At 42.9% G+C, this 17560-nt stretch overlaps 1 long non-coding RNA gene across 1 annotated transcript in view; it reads right to left on the bottom strand.

Moving 5' to 3' along the window:
- LOC114805668 overlaps positions 1–17560 on the bottom strand; it is a 51290-nt gene that overhangs the window by 18861 nt on the left and 14869 nt on the right. Inside the window, exon 8 of the long non-coding RNA XR_003753672.2 lies at positions 5435–5507. This is a non-coding gene — a long non-coding RNA (uncharacterized LOC114805668). The remainder of the gene's footprint in view (positions 1–5434; positions 5508–17560) is intronic.

Here is a 17560-nt window from a genome sequence, read left to right as displayed (position 1 = left end):
CCCACTTGCCTGCTGTGTATGTGCTTAGCAAATACTATTCTTCTTCTTATTATTCTGATACTATCCTTTAGAATAAAAACAATTCCTAGAGGACTAGCACTGTTCTATAAAACACAAGTGTCCGGTCACTGTAAAATGTAAGTTCCTAGAGGGCAGGGACCACACCTGGTGGATGTTCTGTAAAGCTTCCAGCAAAAAAGGTGGACTGTCCTTGGACCTTCTCCTACTCCTAGCTAGGGAGGGTATGAGATACTGGCTGGCATCAGGTACATAATATACCTGGTGCTTAGAATTGTATGCTATGCTAAACGGGTGCTCAATACTATCAATCACTCAATTTTCTTTATTGAGCACTTAGCGCATTCAGAGCACCGTACTAGTGCTTGGGAGAGTATGTTATGGGTAGGGAATGTGTCGGTTGTTTTACTGTACTCTCCCAAGCACTTAGTACTGTGCTCTCCACCCAGTACATATGATTGACGGTCTGCCTGAGTACAATATAGCAGAGCTGATAGACACGTGCTCTGCCCACAACGAGCTTTCAGCCCAGAAGACTGAATTACCACTCCTTCCCCTCAAGCGCGACTTCCCTTTAAGGCAGACACTCTGTCCCTACCACTTCTTCTTCATGGCCGAATTTGGGGGATTTTGCAGACCCAAAAAGGGGTTTGACTTTTAACAGAGTAGCAGGAGAGCAGAGCAGGAAAGAGCTGGCTGGTGTGGAATCGTGGCAGGGTTCTGCCTCGGCTCGAGCTGGCTTCGCCCACCGCCTCTGAAGGCCATTCAGCGTGAGCCCTTCTCTGAGAGACAAGGGCTGGTATCCTCTAGCCGGGCATACCCCGTAGAGGAGGAGAGGAGAAGAGAGAAAACTCAGCCCCAGGACGGGGAAGCGAGCCGATCATCCTCGATCTGTAAAAGCAGGAGCCAGAAGGCTTCCACTCAAACTAAGTCCTCACATCTGCACTTGGTTTCTCGAGCGTGCACATTCCCAGTTAAATAACATGCCAACAACACTGTGGGAAGAATAAGCTTTCTGAGCAATAGTTCAGGGGGCGAGCCTCCCTTGGAAATGCTTTCTGACATCATTTAGGCTCAACTCAGAGTTTTACCAATCCCACAGCTCTATCCCCGGCACCCACAGTGGTAAAAGTATAGACATCCAGTACGTTTCTACGTGTGTGGCACGGGATGGGTGAAAACGTTTTGGTAGAATGAGTTCTGCAACCGAGAATTTTAGTGATAGCTGTGGTTTAAGCTAAAATAAAAAGCAACCGAGAATAAAACTGACCGAACTTAATTCCGGTCCGTCCCGAAAACGTGTAGTGAGGAAGGAGCTGATGTTTTTCCCCTCCCTGTCATATGCAAATAAGAATGAAAAGCAGCACGGCCTAGTGGAAAGAAAATGGGCCTCAGAGTCAGAGGACCTGGGTTCCAATCCTGATTCTGCCAACTGCTTGCTATCTGATCTTGGGCAAGTCACTTCTCTGCGCCTCCGTTTTCTCAATTGTAAAATGGGGACCAAATAGCTCCTACTCCTACTTAGGTTATGAGCAGGACAGGGACCCTGTCTGACCCGAGAAGCGGCGTGGCCTAGTGGATAGAACGTGGGCCCGGGAGTCGGGAGGGCCTAGTTTGCGATCCCAGGTCTGCCACTTGTCTGCTGATTTGCTTGTATCCACCCCAGCACTTAGGACAGTGCTTGGCACATAGTAAGCGGTTAACAACCACCGTTATTATTCATAACTTGAACCTACCCCAGTGCTTAGAATGGTGTTTGAAACAGCGCTTAACAGATACCATAAAAAAGTGGCATTTGAGAAGAACAAAACTGAAAACCAAAGAGGATGAGTTCCCAGGATTACAAAAGCATTCAACAAAAGAGCACAATGAGTTACTTGTACAGACATGACACCCCCTTCCGTCTTAGGGCTATAGTGATGATTGTGTTAATGTCCATAATGTACTTTAATACCTGTGAGATGAAAGGTTTTTTTTTTTTTAATAAACAAAGGGGGTTATTATGTAGCCAAATAATGGCAGAATTCTATCCAGTAACAACGCGGTATAAAAGTACACACTCCTGGGAAAGCGGAATGGGTGGATGTTTCAACTTTATTCTTTTTCATTTTCCTCCCGACTTTTCTGTTAATCTAAAGAATGAAAATGTCACAGATCCTATTCTTTTTTTAATGATATTGTCTACGCGCTTACTATGTGCCGGGCACTGTACTGAGCACCGGTGTAGATACAAACTAGTCGGGATGGACACAGTCCATGTCCCACACGGGGCTCACAGTCTTAATTCCCACTTTACAGATGAGGTCACTGAGGCCCCAGAGTGGGGTGACTTCTTGTTGATTTGATTTTTTGAAAGTAGTGCATTTTTAAAAAGAGAACTCTGGGACTCTCTTCTCAGTTCTTTTTATTCTATATTAAACCTTTATCTGGATTTGGAGAATTCCATTTGTAGTTTTGAAAGGCTCCAATGTACTCATTGCTTCAGCTGTCCTCTCCCATGCTTCACCAAGTCAGAGAGAACATGTAATTTTCATGCACCTGAACTGATTAATCCATTTCTTTGGCTGTTTCACTGATTCCTTCCAGTTGGTAGGAAGAAACCATGGGGGAAAAAAAATCCAGCAAGAAAATTAAGATGCGTTTAGGGAAATACTGCATATGAAAAACATAAAATTTCTGGAATGCTGACCCTGGTTTTTGTGAATTAACTTTGCATTGCAGGCATCAAGAACTTTCAACTATTTTGCAAAGAGGACCTCGTGTCTTCAAATTTGGACACACGTGCAAAAATGTGCTTGAATTACCTTCTGTTTTTATCATTAAATGCAGAAATATCCCTAAATACCACAGCAAGTCTGTGCTCAGTGGGTGGTCTGAAACTTCTATCTCTTTTCCCTATAGCAGCAGAGGAAACTTAATATCAAGCCTTTGTGGTAGAAACCAATATGTGCCTTTAAAATCAGACACTTACTGTAAAGTTCACAGGAATAAGGCCATTAATCCTGAATTTTAGGTTCCGATAGAACTTTCAATCAAGGATGAGGGTCTGAAAACACAAAAGCGGTGGGTGGTCAATTAATTTGTTAGTATACCTTTCATAGCTAGTTTAAATGTAGGCTATAGCCATTGGGAAGGTATAGGGAAGGGATTGAAATTATATTCCTGGCATTGTTTCATCTGAATTTTCTATTGGATCCCTGATATAGGAAGAATATTAAATACAGTAGTCACACATTGGGACTGTAAGCTATATGTGGGCAAGGAACATATCTGTTTATTGTTGCACTGTAATCTCCCAAGCGCTTAATGCAGTTCTCTGCACACGGTAAACTCGCAATAACTATGATTCAATAAATGAATGAATGAATGAATAAAATGTGAAGCGGGAAAAATGAAGGGGTAGAACAGGCAGAATTCCTTGTTTGACAGAGTGCCAGAGCAAAATTTTGTTAAAAGTCTCCAGCCTAACGGGCTTAAATGATAGTTTGTAGTCTTTCATTTACAAGCCTTTCCTGTGTATGACGAACAGGGCCATGAAGCCACTTCTGCTTTAATTTACAAGAGGTGGTTCACCCGTTGAATAATCAGTGGCATTTTTTGAGCAATTACTACGTGCAGAGCATTCTACTAAGTGCTTGGGAGAGTACTGTAAAGTTGGTAGGCATGATCCCTGCTCTCGAGAAGGCGACATCAATCAACGGTACTTTTTTATAGTACTTTTTAAGCATTTACTATGTGCCCAGGCACTGTACTAGGCATGGGTGTAGGAACAAGTCATTCAGGTTGGACTCGGTCCCTGTCCCCCACAGGGCTCACAGTCTTAACCCCCATATCTCAGATGAGGTAAATGAGGCACAGAGAAGTTAAGTGACTTGCCTGAGGTCACACAGCAGACAAACAGCAGAGTCAGGATTCTGATTCCCAACCTCGTGCTCCATCCACTAGGCCAAACTGCTTCAACTCAGCATTTACTGTGTTTAGTTCCTTGCTCTGTATGCTCGGGAAAGTACAGTGCAATAAATCCTGTTACAATCGCTTCGGTAGATACGACCTCTGCCCACAAGGCATTTACAATCTGACATCTTACTAAGGGACAATTGTTTAAATATTTAAATATATTTATTGTTTAAATACAGAGTGAATGAAGTACCAACTCAACCTTTCCTACTATTCCCTGGACATTTATTCTAGAATATTGGAATTCCATTCTAAGAAAACTCCTTACAAATCCTGAGCAGCCTCAGTAATATTGTAATTGAAAATTAAATTGGGGAAAAAAACTGCACTACCAAAGAAGAAATTCACAATCTGATGGAAGCAGTATCACAGGGTACCGGATCAAACACTTTTAACGTCTTGGTGGATGTAGTAAGGAGGGATTGAAGATGGAAAAGGAGATCTGCTACCTTTATTTTTTCATTTAATCTGAAAATTATAGCCTTTATGACTAAGGCTGAACTGCGAAGGTTATGAGTTCTAGTCTGTGGCTACAATCTTTATAATAAGCAATAAGGAAGAAAAATAAGAAACACTCTCTATGGGTATGAATGCAGCATTTCAGAGAGTAAAGATTTTGACAACTACCGAGTCAACCAGTACAGACTCCCAGAACCCAAGTAATAACGCTAAGGAGTAGTGCCAGACTTTGAAGGGAATAATCATGATTCAATCTCGGGAGAATGCTTCTGGCCATGTATGAAATAAGAGTATTTACGATGATGATAATAATTTGCACTTACTTAGCAGTTTTATCCAACAATTTCAAAGCATTTTATAAACATTAATTAATTGAGCCCTACAGCACCCCCTGAGAAGTAGGTATTATCACACTGAATTGTGCAAATGATTTACCGAGGCAAAGAAAGGTTATATGAACTGCCTGGGGTTAAACAGGAAGTCAAGGCAAGGGGAATAGGTAGAACGTTGAATTTCTTGCTACAGGGGCTGTGCCTTACTGTCTAGACAACTGTCCCTAACCTCAGTAATGACAGCAGAGTAGGTCTGTCATCATTATAAAAACAAAGTACTTTGCAGAGCCATTATGGGATGTGATTTTTTTTTTTTAAAAAAAAAGATCAAATGGTTACCCAGGGAATCGACTTGCTGGCCAGTTAATTCTCAACTGAAAGAGGTGAAAGTGAGAGGTAAAATCCCCAAAGCAGCTGGTCATTAACTGACGGGAGATTTAAGCCTAGAGAACTTCACTCATGCTACAAATTGGGAAAAAACAAGACTGGAGTAGCCAAGTTGAGCGAAAGCCACCATTGTGTCTTTTGTATGGAAGGAAGAATTAAAAGTGGAACGGCTTGTCCCTATGAATACCAAATGGATCATTTTCCATTAGTGTCTTAGCCAAATTCTAGTCACAGATACTGTCTAAGAAAATAGTTGGTTATGGTATTTATTAAGTGCTTACTGTGTTCCAACCGCTGTGGTAAATACAGGATAATCGGAGCGGACACGACCTCTTTCCGACACAGGATAACAATCTGAAAGGAAGGGAGAGCAGGTAACTGATCCCTATTTAACGATGAGGAAACCGAGGTACAGAGAGGCTAAATGACCTGTCCAAGGTCACCAGCAGGCCAGGGGCAATCCTGGGATTAGAACCCAAGATCCCCGACTCCCAAACGCATACTCTTTCCACTATGCCACCTACTCTTTATTTCAGGGAGCGAACACTGGAGAAACTCAGGCTTTCCAAAGGAGTCTGGCAAAGGAGGCTACTCTGCGTTCGATGCGTCATTTGCAACCACCGGGAGGCTCTCAGAATCTTTCGTGTTGCTGTGTGTTTGCAAAATAAGGAAATCCATGGTGAAGATGCACTCGGAAGCGGTGTGGTTCAGTACTGGGGAAAAAGGTGTCTCTCTAGTTGTAGGTTAGAGTTGAAAATCATCGCTGGGTATTGCCTAACGAACTATGAGGTCACTAAATTTGTAGTGTGCTGGCCTGTTTCGGCTAAAATAGGACTTCAGTGTAAAGTGTTAAAGTCACTCAGATGGGCACGGGTATCTTGAAATAAACTAGCCAGAAGGTCTCAGTGTTGCTAGCATGCGAAGATGAAAGGTAATTGGATTTTACAAGATGTAATTGGGCTCAGCGTGGCTAAAGGTGTTTTTTTTGCTGGCGGCATTCAAAAATATCAGCAGAAACACTTGTTTTTGCCTGCACATCAGGTAAAATACAAGCTAGTTAAATATTTAGAACTTTAAAGTTGAACTGTGCATTCCAGAAAGTCAGATGGTCTTTCGAAACCTGAATTGGGTGTATACAGTTGCAATATGAGCTCCACTCACCACGAAGCAATATTCAATATCTCTATTTAAATATTTGGATTTCATGTGAATTTAGACTGGGACTTACTTTCTATGCTTAGTTTTAATATTTGTGTATTGGGGTTCCGGCTCAATTCCAGGCCGGATTGTGATGCAGTAATTTTTTTTTTTTTTTAGCTAGGCATTCTGTTGAGTGCAAAATAAAGAATTAGGAAATGTACCCCCTACACTACAGCTATAATGTGTGTCTTGAAAATGTGGATGAATCCAGAATGGCTGGATTATGGGGTAATTTTTCTTAGAGATTTCCAACTTACAAATTGAGATCAGGTTCAAACTCTCTGGGAAATTAATAAGGAATTCCTTTGTGTGCTGATTAATATTACATTAAATATCACTAAAATATTGTTTAACCTTTATTAAAGTGATTCAAAATATATCATCTCAAGAATAACAGAACGAGGAGTTGCCTGATTATGTCTCCGCAAGAGCTGTACTGCCAAAGTAGAAGCATATCCTGCTCGATGTGGCGGTGTTTTCTTAACTTTAGCGAAAATCCGTTCCATTAAGATTTTACAGCAGGCTTCTCATTTTCATTAATTAGCTCTAGCCACCTCACCTAGGATTGAGCAATATTTGACAAAATGATATTTGATGCCGATCATGTTAGCCATAGAGCTTATTCTACTTAGTAATCAATGAATTACATCTCCAAATGATCAAAATCTACTGGCGATAGAATCTGCCAAAAGACCTTAGCCAATTCCAAAAGGGATCATCCTGCCCCTACCCTGCTGAGTCCCATTTGGGGCAAGGATTGGGTACAATCTGATTGTACTGTATCAACCCCAGCACTGGCAATATTTGATACATAGTTGCCACTTAAAAATACCACTATCTTATTGTTGCTATTAAAAAGCTGAATGCAATATCTATGATGGATCTAAGAAACATCACCTTAATTGTATTTCTGGAGTGTTTTACCGAGTCCAGAGTACTGTACTAAGTGCTTGGTAGAGTACACTATAGCAGAGTTGGTAGACATATTTCCTGCCCACAATGAGGTTAAGAGCAAGCTGCCGCTTCGTAGACCTCTACTCTGGTCAGGAGCTGAAGCCACAGTGAGCTCAATCCGTCCACTGAAATGGGTAACCCAGGGATATAATGGAATCTTTTTTTACCAAAGTCACGTAAAAACAGGAATCGCATCGCATTTACGGGAGTTAGTTTGCCTCTAAGTGGAAGAGAAAAGGTGAAATGACTTCTCAAGATCATTTCCACCCCTCCGATTCTTTCGAACAAAAGCCTGAATGCTGAGTCTTGCCATTTTCACTCCAACAGGCAAGATTTGTAGTTTTAAAACTTTTTTTTGCTGCTCTTTTTTCAGGTGTTTTGAGACAGTGAAGCGATTTGAAATGATTGTCTACTTGTCCTGCTAAACATGGTTCCAACTGACTCCAGTGAAACCTTACTAAAAAGAAGACAAAGACAGTGGCTGTTGAACTTTCCCATAATCTCTGCAAAACTTGCTCCGCTTGATATGAGAAATCATTTTTTCACTGGGCTATGATGGGGAATTTAAAAATATGCCAATGATATTACTCGGAGGACTTTACCCCACCTTGATTGTAGTGATCAAATATTACATCTGTCTACTGAAAAATAAGGGATGATATGGGGAAACATTTTGTTCTCAAACTGGGATATACTGAGCACTTTGCTTATTCTATTTTACTGCCTTAACATAAAGTTATCCCCAGAATGTGTTAGGTAGGTAACCTGTGAATAGTTGTAACATAGTTTAGATACTGTGGCAAGCGTGGGGATGTGGCCGTGGATAAGAGAGCTTACCAAGCCAGTGTAGACTAGTGGAAATAGCACAGGCCTGGGAGCCAGGGGACCTGGGTTCTAATCCTGGAACCATCACTTGTCTGCTGTGTCACCTTGAATACGTCACTTAACTTCTCTGTGCCTCGGTTACCTCATTCCTGGTCACAGGCTGATATCTAATCTCCGCCTTGCTCATCTGTAGGATTGGGCTGCATCCCCAGAGGGATACCTCATCTGCTGGACTTTTACAATGTGGACTCTCAAAGTCCAGTCATCAGTGGAAAGCAACCATTTGCTTTCTCAAGAAACATTAAATCTTTTGCATAAATTGTTTACTAGTGACAGTGAGGCACCAGATTTGAAATCCCCAACGTCCCTCTCTTTCTGTCCTTCTTCCTCATCCAACCCGTGTCCACCACAGGTTTCTGGAAAAATGCGCATACTAAGAGATACTCGCCGACATAGCTCCTTGTATTCTCTGCCAAGTTACAATAATATTATGCCTTTAGGTCAGTTATAGCAGAAAATATTCATAACATTTGTTAGTGACAATTGGGGTGGGGTAAAAGGAATTCTGGCTCTCTACGAAGGGACGAGGCAGCTGGAAAAAAATGATCACAAATGTTTAATTATAATCACATACATAAAATTAAGCATTATTACACATGCATTATGGGGCATTTTTTTCACTGAAGGGTAAATAAAGAACAGATTTTTTTTTAAGTTTTATTGGGGACATTTTATAAATCAGAATACACTTCACCACATGAGTCATACTGGACAGCTGCCACTTCTCAGATCACTGAAAGCACCAGCTCTCCTTTGAATCTCAGAGAACGGTCCACGGCCCATGGAAACATCTGGGGCGGCTTGGACTTCGGAAGGAGGATGGCCATTAGTAAGATCCCCCGCCTTTGGTAGGAAGGGGAGCGAGCTTGGTTTTTGCTCAGGTTTCCCCGGGATCGTTCAGCCGTGAAAATAAGCGCTGATCCTTGTGCCCGGGATCTAAGTCAGGGTGGAACCGAATGAAATTGTGCAAAGGGCTAAAGGAAGTTAATGTTCGGTCCCTCTGCTTTCTGCTCTTTCTGTTTGGTTTTCAAGGAAATTTGGGCTCCTTCTAGACTCTAAGCTCGTTGTGGGCAGAGAACACGTCTATCAACTCCGGTACATTGTACTCTCCCAAGCGCTTAGTACAGTGCTCTGCACACAGAAGCACTCAATAACTACAACCGATTGAGTTGGGGGTAACTCTTTGAGCTATTTGCCGCAGACATATTGTTGTTTTTGGTTAACGTAAGATGGCGTTCAAAGAGCATTAGAAGGAGCTGGGAGTAGAAGGAGGCTCTGAGGTCGGTAAATCTGAGGAAAGCCAACGCAGATTTTATGTTCCGAACAGGGCTTTAGTGGACTCAAATCTCTTAGCAAGCCTGATTAACCCCATATTTTGTGCACAGCGGGTGCTTAATAAGTACCATTCATAATAATCGTGGTATTTCTTAAGCGCTCACTATGTGTAAAGCGCTGAACTAAGCATTGGTGAAGATACAGTCCCCGTCCCACAAGTAGGAAGGAGGGCGAGTATTGTATCCCCATTTTGCAGATGAGAAAAAATGAGGCAGGGAAAAGTTAAGGGACTTAGCCAAGGTCACAGAGGAGGCAAATGGCGGAACTAGGATTATTTTAACCCAGATCTCTAACCCGCGGGTCCGTGTTTTTTCCACTAGACCACTATCAACAACACAACTAAATTAATAAGCGTAGTAGTAAGTGGTACTTATGGCAGCTGTATATGATTGCTAGGCATTTGAGGAGGGGAAGAGAATACTCTGACAATATTTTATCTGTAGCTCTAGCAGATGCCTCTCCAGGCTTTGGGGCGGGGTTGCTTAATGTGTGCTAAATTTCCCCCGACCTTATGCCCAAGGGGTGCAGCAAACGGTCTTCTCTAATGACACCTCATGCAGAGGTGAGGAGGGAGTGGGTCTTTTTTATCTCAAACAGAAGTACTTCCTTTCTGACTCACCCAGCATTTTTTAGATGGAAAGAGATGTTATTAATTAAAGGCGATTACAGGAATTATTTAATTACGTGTCATTAAGGAGAGACATTAACGTATTCTCTAATAAAATGGGAGCACTTAAGGAAACATGTTGCTCCTTTTCTGATCTTTTGGCTTACAGGTGTATGCTTGGACTAAGCAGGATGTCTTGAAGATGATTCATTTACGTGTGTGTGTGTGTATATGTGTGCACATGCTCTGGTGAAGCACTCTGGCTCAATTGATAACAAATTGCATGAACTCCCTGATAGGGTATTGCATTTAGAGGTACTTTCTCACCCTAATTGCAATGTTTCTGATGTGAAATATGAAATCTTTATATCTCTTGGGAGGTACATAGCCAGATGAAATTCTATTTCTTCCTTGAACTCCATCTTTAGGAATTTAGCTAGGAAACTCATAATTCCTATAGGCGGTAATCCAGAACAAGCAACTAGTGTCCCTAAAAGATAAGAACATTATATGTAATTTATATTTTTTTCTCTCCCACTGACCCCTTTTTCACGCTTTCCTGTGAAGAAATCCCTTCCCCTTTGTAACCAACACACCGTCACTTTTCCCATCTTCAGAGCTCTATGAAAATCTTCTCCAGGAAGCCTTCTCTGACTACTAGTCTTTCAACAGTGCTTGGCACATAAGAAGTGATTTACAAATACTATTATTATTATTATTATCATCTTGCCACCCTATTCTCCTTCCTTTCTGGGTCACGTATGCACTTGAGCTTGCCCCTAACTATTTTGATACTCTCCCAACCCACTCCCACAGCACTCATGTCCAAGTTCTTATAATCTGTTGCTTCCACTATCTGATTCACTTTAATGCCTGTCTCCCTGACTGCATTTTGAACTCCTTGAGGGCAGGGATTGTGTGTCTCTAATCCACCGCACTCTCCAAAGCACTCACTACACTGTTCTGCACACAGTAAGTGCTCAATAAATACCATTGATTGATTGCTTCATATATACAAACTGACTTGCTTTTCTATTTGGTATTTGTTAAGCCCTTAGTAAGCACCGTTCTAAGTGCTGGGATGGAATCAAGTAAAATAGGCTGGATACAGTCCCTGCCCCAATTGGGGGTCACCGTCTGAGAAGAGAGAGAACAGGTATTGAATCCCCATTTTGTAGTTGAGGAAAGTGAGGTACAGAGAAGTTAAGGAACTTGCCCAAGGTCTCATGGCATACGAGTGATAGAACTGGGGTTAGAATCCAGGCCCTCTGGCTTCCTGGATCATATTTTATTCACTAGGCCATGTTGCTTAAAATTGTCTTGGGTATTTTCTAACTCATCTCAGACTTGGAAGACTTTCTGTTCTGTCCTGATTATTGTCCTTTTTGGAAGAATCAGATAGAGATGAAGTATAGATGACATACATGTTATCACAAAAGAATGCAAATTCACATTTCCAGCTAATTTGAAATACCGTGGAGAACCTAGGTTTCTGTGAAGCAGCATGGCAGGATAGAGCGCAGGCCTGGGAGTCAGAAGGTCATGGGTTCTAATCCTGACTCTGCCACTTTGCTGTGTGACCTTGGGCAAGTCACTTGACTTTGCTGTGCCACAGTTACCTCATCTGTAAAATGGGGATGAAACTGTGAATTCCACGGGGAACATGGACCGTGTCCAACCTATTGTGTATCTACCCCAGCGCTCAGAACAGTGCCTGGCCCGTAGTGAGTGCTTAACAAATAGCACAATGATCATTATTATTACTCTTCTCTCTGGATTTCCCTTTGGGCCAAACTTTCTGTGACCAATCTCCATGAGTAGTTGTTAAAAGAGGAAGGGGAAGGGAAACAGAAGCAATGAAAATAATAATCCAACTGATTGCGGACAGTCGGAGGCGGAGGACCTGGACGCGGGGAAATATGAAACCTCTGAGTCCCTGCTTTTCCACTCCTGGAATACAATTGACTTTCTGAGAAATGCCCTGCAGGATTCAGGAGCTAGAAAGGTACCTGATAAAAACCCCTCAGAATGGAATAAGTCAAACACTCAGCTTTAGCCTTCTCCGGGGCCTTTCTTCTGGGGAATTGATATAGGAATAGCAGGAGCCCGGAGGAAGAATGTGTTATTTTGAATCGCACAGTCACCGTGACATCAGCTCGCACAATAAATGGTAGTGGGCAGTTGGAGCTGAGATGAAAATACAACAATGTGTCTTGGAGTTGTCCACACAAGAGAGGCTCTGAAATCCCACCTCAACAGTGTACCTCGGTTTATTTTCTATGGTTCCACCGTTTGTTTGCTTTAGGATCCTGGGCATGCCGTTTCATGTCTCTGGGCTGCACTTCCCTCATCTGTAAAATGGGGATTAAATACCCGTTCTCCCTTCCCATTAGACTGGGAGCCCGGTGTGAGACAGGGAGTCTATCCAATCTGCTTATAATGAATCCACCTCAGCGCTTAATACACTGCTCGGCACATAGTAAGCACTTAACGTATACCACAATCAGGAATTGAAAATGTAGATTTTTTGAGCTCAGTGTCCTAGTAGGTGCAAAGCACTAGTCTAAGCATTTATTTAATGCTTCTACTACCAAATATGCTAAAAATATAAATATGTCGCCCACCAGGCATTCTGGGGGTGAAGGAGTTAACCATTCCTTCTTGCTTGTTAAGGGAAGATTGTTTTAGCCCTTCTAGAATTTGAATTTCAAATGTAACTGCTTTTAATGAAACATGGGACTCCAGTGTCCTCATTTTCCAAATTAAACCAAGCTGAAAAAGTTTTCAGGTCAGTTAACACATGCTTCCCATCCTTCCAGTTCATTACGTGGGGCTCTTTTTTGGTGCTTTTAAAACTACCATTTAAATACCCTTTAATTTTTAATAGATTATGCTTACCCCTCCATTTAGGCTTGTTGATTTTGCCACCACAGTGCTTCTGAGAGCTACGGGAAGGAAGACCTTGGGGAAATGCCCTTTCGTTCCAAATCAGGAAAGATGAATGTGTTGGTGAAGATGTTACCATGCCAGTGACCCTCTCCTCACAGGGTTGGGAGCTGTTTGCCATCATTTTTCAACAGGGCTGAGGCCCAAAGGCAGTCGGAGTGGTTGGTGTCCACACTCAACACTCACTAACTATGTTGTTACCATTATTCAGAGGTTTCACTTCAGCCTTTCTTGGTTCGCCTTTAACGAAGGCTAGGGTTATCATCACCTTTGCTGCTGAATTTCTTCAAACCCACTGAGATGCGGCTCTGGAGGGAAGGCAGGCAAGCTATCTGAATAGCACCAGGGAGTTGGTCCTCTCCCTCGGCGCTCACCCTGCAATCGATCAGTGGGATTCATCGAGTGCTTACTTTGTGTGGAGAAGCAGCTTGGCGCAGTGGATAGAGCCCGGGCCTGCGAGTTGGGTCACACATTCTAATCCCGGCTCTGTCACTTGTCTGCTGCGTGACCTTGGGCAAGCCGCTTCGCTTCTCTGTGCCTGTGACCTCATCTGTAAAATGAGGATTGAAACCGAGCCCCTCGTGGGACAGGGACTGTGTCCAACCCGATTTGCTTGTATCCACCCCAGCGCTTATTGCAGAGCCTGGCACAAACTAAGAGCTTAACAAATACCAGCGTTATTACTATTCTAGCACTGTACTCAGATCTTGGGAATGTACAGTACAGTTGGTCAACGTGATCCCTGCTCTCAAGAGGCTTACAATCTCGTGGCTGCATCCTATTTGTTTGGCATTCATTTACTCCCACTGGGTGCTCACTGAGGGCAGAAATCAAAGCAGCACTGAAAACTGAGCCCGTTGACTTGGAACTTCTAGAATGTAGCAGCTGAGACCACTTAAATGTTCTTTATAAATACTCAGTGGGATCTCTCCAGATCACAGACAGATGATCTGGAATGTTCCATCTCACACAGAGCAGGGAAAACCCATATCAAATTTAACTTGCATTGGGTGACCTCTTACACTGTGAACACCATACTGGACGGGACATGTCTGATCCGATTATCTTCATTCAGTCGTATTTCTTGAGCACTTACAGTGTGCAGACACTGTACTAAGCACTTGGGAGAGTCCACTAGAACAGTAAACAGACATAGAGAAGCAGCGTGGCTCAGTGGAAAGATCACAGGCTTTGGAGTCAGAGGTCATGAGTTCGAATCCCAGTTCTGCCACTTGTCAGCTGTCTGACTGTGGGCACGTCACTTAACTTCTCTGTGCCTCAGTTATCTCATCTGTAAAATGGAGATTAAGACGGTGAGCTCCACGTGGGACATCCTGATTCCCCTGTGTCTACCCCAGTGCTTAGAACAGTGCTTGGCACATAGTAAGCACTTAACAAATACCAACATTATTATTATTATTATTATATTCCCTGCCCACAATGAGCTTACCGTCTAGTCTTATTTACCCCAGTTCTTAGCCCAGTGCTTGGCACGTGGTCAGTACTTAATGGATCCATGGTGATTATTGAGTGCTCATTTGTGTGCCACACACTGTACTAAGAGCTAGGGAGAGTACAAAACAGTAGAGGTGGTAGATGCAATCCCTGCCCACAAAGCTCTTAGAGTCTAAAGCTATTATTATTATTATTCAACTAATTTTTTTAAAGCAGTCCTTGTCATCACCAACTATGATGTTACTAGCTTTTTTCATTATTCCTTTTAACCTCACTGTCATCTCCAGTCAACAGACAAAAGAAATTGAGATTTGACTGCACATAGAACTAGCAGTAAGGACTCAGCTGCAGACAGGATTATACTGAAGCATCAATTTTCACCGTATTTTCTCTGGATGTCTCTTGGGTGGAAAGCTTGAATAGAAATCAGAGTTGTTTTTAAGCAGTATAATTGAAGGGGTTTACAGAATGCTACTCCCGTTAACTTTGTTGATGTCTTGAAATCCACTGGAAGTGCAATAAGCCCCTCTGCTCCCCCAATCAAGCCAGAGGGTGTTGCAGGCCCTCCAAGACCCTAACACTTCTGGTTGCCTTAACGCAACTGGCAGCTTTCAAGCCCCGCTGCTGCGTCTTTGAAGTTGATGCTCCTAGGGGCTGAAGCTGATCTGCATAAACAAACTGGCTGGGGTTGCAAGGAACCCCCTCCTTTCCCTCACCCACCCCTATTATTTCTCTTGGAGCTGCGATCAAGCTATAACTCATCTCTAAGCGGAGTTTAAAAAAGAAGTTGGTGATTTTTAAACAGCGCTGTTGCTGTGCCTGGTGGTGTCCGCCCAAGAAAGTTTCCAAGAAGCCCTCCTAGGACAGCTCATCTTGAAAGCTGTCAGCGACAGATGGGGCAGGGAAAGTCGAAGAGCTCTGGTGACCTTGATCAAAGGACACCATTAAGTTGAGGACAGAAGCCATTCAGAGTTTTGTGGTTTGTTTTGTCTCAACTCACTACCAGAACATAGCCAACTCTAGAAGAACGGGCTGTACCGGCCCATGTTAAAAGCACATCAAAGGACTTGCTGAGATGCTGTATGTACCTGTGTGCTCCTCTTTTTTTTACTAATAATGATGATAACAGTGATTGTGGTATTTATTAAGCACTTACTGTGGACCAGGCCCTCTTCTAAGTGTGGGGATAGATATAAGAAAATCAGGGCGGACACAGTCCCTGTCCCACATGGGGCTGACGGTCTTACCTTGGGCGGGTCACTGAGCTTCTCTTTGCCTCAATCACCTCATCTGTAACATGGGGATAAATAACAATAATAATAATCCCCAAGTTACAGACGACATAACTGAGGCACAGAGAAGTTGTGACTTGCCCAAGGTCACACAGCAGACAAGTGGTGGAGTCAGGATTAGAACCCAGGTCCTCTGACTCCAATGTCTGTGCTCTTTCCACTATGCCATGCTGCTTCTACCAGAAAAAGGCTTACATCTGGTGATGGTGGGTTTTTTATCTAGGATATGAGATCATGAATACTTTTCTCCCCATTCCCCTACTGACACTTCAACACTTCTGTGTCCACCTGTGCACTAGAATCCTCATTCCAAAAGGTAACATCCCTCCTTTTCCACCAAAAACACTTGCAAACATACCTTGCTTCTACTTATTTAATATCTGCCTCCCCCCACCTCGGCTGTAAGATTCTTGAGGGAGGAGATGGTGTCTATTAATGCTATTGTACTCTCCCGAGTGCTTAGAACCTTAGTACCGGGCTCTTCACAGTTAAAGATCCAATAAATACCAGTGATTTGATCGACTGATCTAATTCAACTGCTGCCTTTAGCCTGGGGAGCCAAAAAGCCTTGAGCTGGCCCTAAGTCCTCCATTGTGCTTCAACATATCCATGAAGTGCCCTCTTTGCCGAAATATCCAATCGTTTCCCATTCCACCCAATATCGATATGCTTTTGTCAGCCACTCTGTGCACATGTTCAGTCTGGCAGACTTGTTTAAAACAAGAATTGCATTAATCCTGGTTGACTGCTTGTGTTCCAGAATTTCATTCTCGCTAGATAAGGAAGTGACAAGAACTAGCTAGCTGGGCTAGGAATAACATGAGTCATGGAGTCCAACATCCGTCTCACTCCTGGAGACACGTGTCTACGCTTGGACTGGATGCATAGGAATGGGAAAATGTGGTGTCCTGTTTTTGAACAATCCTTTTTTTTTTCAATAATTAGATTCCTTCCCATCTCGTAGATGGAGAAAAGTAAGATGAGAAACTATTTTGGACCTAAAGCCACAGAATAAATTAGAAATAGATCCAAGTGTTTTTTTGTTTTCCATTCAACTGGAATGACTACTTCCACGGGACCTAAACTGTGGTTCCATAGGCAGATTCATGGCTCTTCTTAGGGTCCGTATGCCTACCGGAGTATTTTCGATAGCTAATTAACTTTTAGCAGAATTGTTATGCCCTGATTTAGAAGAACAGGATATCTTCTGTCCGCCACAGGGATATAACTAAGGAGAAAGTGGCTTCTTGTATATGGGTGAGGAGAGGGATAACCTCAAACCTTTCCTGTCAGGCAGCCAGGTGTGAGGAAGGTGAGGTTCTTGGAAGTGGAACCAGGGGTGATTTTTCTGGGCTTGCCAATAATGTACTACCAGAACAAGAATGAAGACATGGTCTTGATACATTTTTTTCTTCAAGAAAATATTTTGTTAATAGTGTTATGCCTTAAGAACTTAATAAGCATTCATCACTGTACTAAGTGCCCCGGAAGATTCAATACAGTCAGATGAGACTCACAGATTAAAGAGGAGAGGCCACCTAAGATGGCCTGTAACTGTTGGGTCTCTCCCTCCTACTAGGCTACAGGCTTCTTGAGGGCAGGAATCTTATCGTTTAGAGAAGCAGTATGGTCTACAGGAAAGAGCCGAGGAGCAGGAATCAAGGATCTGAATTCTAGTCCCGGCTCTCCCTCCTGCCTGCTGTGTGACCTTGGGCAAGGCACAATTTCTCTGG

Source organism: Ornithorhynchus anatinus, chromosome 19 (assembly GCF_004115215.2).
Source record: "Ornithorhynchus anatinus isolate Pmale09 chromosome 19, mOrnAna1.pri.v4, whole genome shotgun sequence".
In the NCBI taxonomy this organism is placed as follows: domain Eukaryota; kingdom Metazoa; phylum Chordata; class Mammalia; order Monotremata; family Ornithorhynchidae; genus Ornithorhynchus; species Ornithorhynchus anatinus.
Note: the sequence above shows the minus strand (reverse complement) of the source record. Positions and strands in the feature narration are given on the sequence as shown.